The sequence below is a fragment of the Hibiscus syriacus genome, unplaced genomic scaffold (genome assembly GCF_006381635.1).
Source record: "Hibiscus syriacus cultivar Baekdansim isolate YM2019G1 unplaced genomic scaffold, ASM638163v2 tig00110988_pilon, whole genome shotgun sequence".
In the NCBI taxonomy this organism is placed as follows: Eukaryota; Viridiplantae; Streptophyta; class Magnoliopsida; order Malvales; family Malvaceae; genus Hibiscus; species Hibiscus syriacus.
Genome location: NW_024062942.1, coordinates 3,393,043 through 3,399,058, shown reverse-complemented (window position 1 = coordinate 3,399,058; position 6,016 = coordinate 3,393,043). Strand labels below are relative to the sequence as shown.

General features: G+C 33.3%; 1 non-coding gene across 1 annotated transcript; it reads right to left on the bottom strand.

Annotated features, from left to right (window-relative positions):
• Positions 1-2,464: 2,464 nt before the first annotated feature.
• On the bottom strand, positions 2,465-2,578 carry LOC120149123. Its single transcript, XR_005518435.1, has one exon. It is a non-coding gene; the product is annotated as a U5 spliceosomal RNA (small nuclear RNA).
• Between the last annotated feature and the right edge of the window lie 3,438 nt (positions 2,579-6,016).

The following is a 6,016-nucleotide window of genomic DNA, read 5'->3' as shown; positions in this document are numbered from 1 at the left end:
TTGGATGTTTTGCATTAAACCCCCTCTAGTTTTGTTGCGGAAACGGAGCAATAATAGATAATAATTATAGACACCGTTTACTTCATACCATGAAACTGGTAAAATAGTTCATCTACACCTTCAAAAATGGATCAAATCTTTGGTTTTATTCCAAATAACAAGCAGCCAGCTGCTTTCAAACACAACTTCAACATGCTCGGGTGGATGCCATATGCACGATCAAATCAGTCCAACGAGAACTGCAAAACAATACAAGCTTTGTCAAAATAACCAGAATTCCAAATGCCAGACTTCAAAAGGAGATAAAAATGAACGCATGCCTCTTTACCTCTAACCCATTAGTTGTCATACCAGGAACGAGTTTCACCAAGTTCTCGTTCCGAGCAATACCGGCCATGGCATCGAATATGCTCGACCTACGTCAACGTTCGATTTCAGAAAATTTTCGGAATTTATATAAATAAACTGTAGAGCAACTAGAAGCCGTTACATGAAACTTACCTGCAGTCACCTATGAAAATCTGTGGAGACAACATCTTCTTCAATGTAACCCAAAATTCCCTTAAGCTTGTCCACAATTTATAATAGGACTTTATCTCAAAATTCAGGTTGAATCTGATTCGGACGGAGAAAGATATACTTCTCAAGTCAACTTGATTTGGGTGTAAAGTTATTTTTAAGGTAGAGTTTGGAATTCGAGTATGTTATATGCAACTCTGAGCATGTACTAACAGGATGTAGGAGTATTCTGGAGTCGAGTTTGAATAGAAGAGACATATTTTTAATTAGATCATGAAAGATTACAGGAGCTAGCTAGAGAGAACCTCAAAATCAGTCTATCTTCCTTATTCAACAACATTCAAGCTATCATAACTAAACTCAACGACAAACAGAATTGCAACAGAACTCTAAGTTGAAACACGTTATTGACACCCAGCGATCTTAACTCATCAGTTGAACAACCCTAAGTTGTTCTCTAAGTCGAACAAAGAAAGGTGCTGACAGAGGCTTAGTGAGAACATCTACTATTTGATCCACTACTGGAACGTAAGTTATGTTTTTCCTTTCATTTCTACTTTTTTTTCCTTTTTTTTTCTTTCATTATTTTCTTTTCACAATTTAAGCATGATCCAATCCATGCTCAATTAACTTACACTTAGTTGAAGGTTTTTGTGAAGCTCAATTCTAATTGTGGGAATTGAGTCTTGATCTTCATACCTTTATTGTATTCTTCGACTCTCAGAAAACTTTGAGTGACAATCGAACATTCTTTTAAAAGTATTATATCTTAAACTCAAAAGGTGCACGTTGATTTAAAGTCTGTTTTGCTTAAAGTTTGAAAGTCGGATCGGTTAGTTGTTTATTTCCTGTTAACAAACTTAGTGGCGATCCGTTAAGGGGATCAAGATCGAGTTCGATTCTCTATGAGATGCTATAACTCGAGTCGGAGTTTGTAGAACTTAAAGCTATTTTGGATCTAACGATGATAGACGTGATTAGACCAATAAAATCGGATTTCATAGATAGACTTTGAAATTTCGGTTAACTATGAGAAAAATTAGTTGGAGCTGTTGAGCCATACTAACAGTAATCAACATACATTACGAAAGGAAAGTTATATTTATTTTCTCAATTTATTTTATTTTTTTTTATTTTATTACTTTCATAATTTTGTAAACCCTCCATTTTTATTTTTGCATTTAAAACTCAGTCGAAATAAACAATTTATTTAGACTTCCTCAGTCTCTGTAGTTCGATCTCTACTTCTCTATAATACCTTTATTCTTATTTGAGATTAAAGTATTTATATATTTGACAAATTCGACCCTCACTATAGAACCTAGATTACTTTCCTGAGATATATGAGTTTGGGTAGGTTATTTGGTGTTTATGGACCCAACGAAATAAAGAGGTATTTGATCAAGAGCTAAATGGAAGATTTTCGAGAATTGGGTGAGAGAGAGCAACTGATTATGTCTCGAGGCCAATCGTGCATTGGAATCAAGAGCTAAATGGCAGATTAGTCGAATCGCCAGGCAAGCGCCTCCATGTGGATGGAGCAAGTTGAATACGGACTGTGTCGTCAGTAAAACTCGGGTTAGCAAGTTGAATACCATATTCTTTTATGAAATACAACCTTTAAGGGAGCAAAAAAGGTAGAGCTTTTTCTTTTATAAATCACCATTAACATTCGAGACAGTACCTTCAGCTCTAACTTGTAGGATCCAACAGGAGCCTATACACAACCTTTCGAAACTGATTTCCATGATTGCTCAAACAAGTCCTCTTCTTGGGGAAGAACCAAACATAGATCACCAACTCTACTCATGCTGAAGAAACAACCAATGTTTCTATAGAAATACAGAAAGTGATCTCTTAAAAACTCAATTTTCTTACTGAAATTACAGGCCTTGAAAAACCAATATATATCGAAAAGTTAACTCTTAAACTCAGATTTTAGGGCTTATTCCAAAGAAAAAACCCTCCAAAAATAGGCGTATGCCACTTTGAGCAGTGAGCACACGTATTCTTTAGTAAAAGGCGAAAGAATAGTTCGCTTTGTGCTCACTGTATGGCTGCGTGCTACTCTGAGTTTAATTTGCGGATATTTATACTTTTTCTGGAATGCGGGTGCTGTTTATTGTCCATATGGGATTAGTGCCCTGCAGCTTTATTGCTAGACGGGCCAACCAGACTAACTTTAATAAATAAAGAAAAAGGGACCAAGATGACATTGCACTGAATACAATATATATATATAGTACTTCGAATAAACATTTTAAATTTCGTATAAGTAAAACTCAAGATGCATCCAGTACATTTATATTTTTCTAGCAGCTTGCGTAGAACCCCGGCTGTGTGCAAAGTTTTTCACTTCAAAATCAGTCTCTAGTTGCTGAAGACAACAAATTTGTCTGCGACAATGTCACAAACCTTTGATTGGGATTGAGGGTTTCGACAAGATTTTCTCATCGGATAAAGCTCAAATGAGGAGGCAGTGCTGGAAGTTTGGGACAGTCTCCATTATCAAAATGATAAATGAAGACCAGCTCTCAACTGTGGTTTTGCTTGAGGAGGTAATTTTGGGTTCAAAGACCAAGTGTGCTACTTTCGTTACTGAATTATCCGATTCATCGTTTGAATATTAAAGAAATGAGACAGAAACTAGATAGCATGAAGAGTTTACTGGTGCAACTGCAAGGTCAGATGTGAAATAGAGCAATTTTCTTACCATTCTTTGTTGTAAACTCAGGGTGGCATAATATAAGTTTTACTGTATTATGTGTATAGAAATAGTATAGTAATTCGATAAAGTAATAATGTAACACCCATCTCCCGTATATCTTCCGTACACGAGATACAAAGTCATATCATTTTTAAAGCATTTCCCATTTGAAACCCGTAAAATTTTGTCTTGAAATTTAAAACCAAAAACATTTTATACAACATAAAAACAGTTGTTGAAAACTATTACCAAAGTTATCACTTAAATACATCCTAGAGCAACTTTTCTTATTTCGATTACATGTCAGTAATTTTTCATAATTAACATGATTGTCCTACTGTTACTGATGAGAGTCAACCTTAGATTGATGATAGTTGCTCCTGCTCCCAGTACCGACTAGTCTTTGTTGTTACCTACGCGTAAAATCAACACACATTAGTATATTTAGTGAGACATAATATGTAATTAATCTGTAATTTATACATAAGTATCTCGTGACTATTTAATGATGAATTAAATCACATACTCCACAAGGATAAGATAAATCATTCTCGGTTAAACCATATTTTTCTTTCATACAATCATCGAAATCATTCTTAGTAGTCCCAGCATACCTATCATTCGATATATTTTTCCCAATTATTCTTTATTTGCCCTATGTACGTTAAATGAGAAAGTATTGTACAAATATTGCACCAAAGTTCCAAATGGTCCTTTATCTTTTCTAATTATCAATGAGCGACACCTAATATACCATTAATATACCGCTATGTATTTTTATATGTGGCATCATTTCATGCCAATTATTCACTGTTATACATTTTCATTTATGTCATAATTTCATGCCAATTATGCACTGTTCTTCATCTAACTTGTATTAGTGGCACATTTTTGCCAAAATGCACTGTTAGGCATTAGTCTTTTATCCTAAAGGCTTTTAACATTTCTTCTAACTTGCATTATTGGCACCTTTCTGCCAAATGCACAGTTAGGCATTTAGTCTTTTATTTTAGAACAATTTCTACTCTAATAATTATTTATAATATCAATTAGATTTTTCAATTCATTATAAACTCTATAGTTTGCACACGTAATGCCAATACGGTAATTCACAAAGTTATTATAATTTACGTGGGTTGTACACCCACTACCAATATGGAAATTCATAAACTTATTATAAATTTCTTAGTTTTTCACACAAAGTGCCCATACGGAAATTCATAAACTTATTATGAATTTCTTAATTTTGCACACAAAGTGCCCATACAGAAATTCATAACTTATTATGAATTTCTTAGTTTTGCACGCAAAGTGTCATTTGGTAATCACCATACATATATTAAGCATCATACGTCTATGACTGTCATCACATATGTACATAATAAATGGACTCACTTGGCTTGCCTCGCTATTATAACCAAAACGTAATTCTGATTACTTTGCTACTTTGCCTTTGCCTTTCGTTTTGCTTGACTCGGGAACTTGATTTCGATCTACTTAAGCATCCATTAAAGACATGTACAATATAAATTGTTAGTATTCCCTAACATTTATACATAAACATTACTCAAAAATACTATTATTAAATTTTCTATAACAATCTCAGTCTATCTTAAAATTTCTAGCTCAATAGTATCGATACTCATACCATGGTATCGATACTTCTATATTATGGTATCGATACTACTATACTATGGTACCGATACTCTATTACGGTACCGATACCATTTCTGCATTCTGTTATCAATGGGATCGATACCTTCTTCATAGTATCGATACCCCCTATTGGTATCGATACTACTTACATTAGTATCGATACTACTTAGCTGATTTATCCATTTTAAGCCTATAGTATCGGTACTGTTCTATCAGTATCGATACCTAACCCAGATTTTCCATTTTTCAACCCGAATCTTACCCAATTTGATCAAATTTCCTTATATTTACACCCACCAATACCATTAAACTCTTCTTTACTTATCCTAGCTAACTTCCCTTATTTAACTTCTTATAACATCTCAAACTTCCAAAGAACAATTCTACCCAATAATCATACCACTTTTTCTAACATGTTCTTAATCCCACCCCATGCTTCTAATCTCTTATTTACTTCTTTCACAAGTCAAATATACTAATAAACATCAGTAAAAACTCATATCCTAACATACATTCAAAAGCACATTTTCTTCAATCTCAAATATTTCAACCATCTCCTAGTTTTAATCTTACTTAACCTTCCTTAAGCTTCCATAATACTCAATGTTCCAACAACAACCCAAAACAAGAAGAAGATCTGGTTAAATTAAATCTTACCTTTGGCTATGAGGATGGTCCTTGAACGGGGAAGAAAAAAAGAGATAATCCTAATGGTTTAACTTTCCCCTTTTTCTTCCTAAATCCCTAATAAGGAATGAATTTTAAATTTATTTCTCCTTAAAGGACCTAAATACCCTCTATATTCATTCATTTATACAAATTGGTCATAAACACTATTCCAATCATTTCCCTTTTTATCATTTATATAATTGAGTCTTTAAATTTTAAATCTTTTCAATAAAGTCACTGGCTTGATATTGGGTATTACAAATAATCTCTCTAAAATAATAATTTTTTATTTAAGAGTTACTTCTATACATGTAATAGACTCAATTTATCATTTTTGTCCCTATGATATTTTTGCAATAATTTAAGCCCTCCAAGTTGTTTAATTACATTATCCTAAACATGGACCCTAAAATTAACTTAAAGCCTTAAATCATAAACCCTACACATTAATCTTTAAACTCTAAC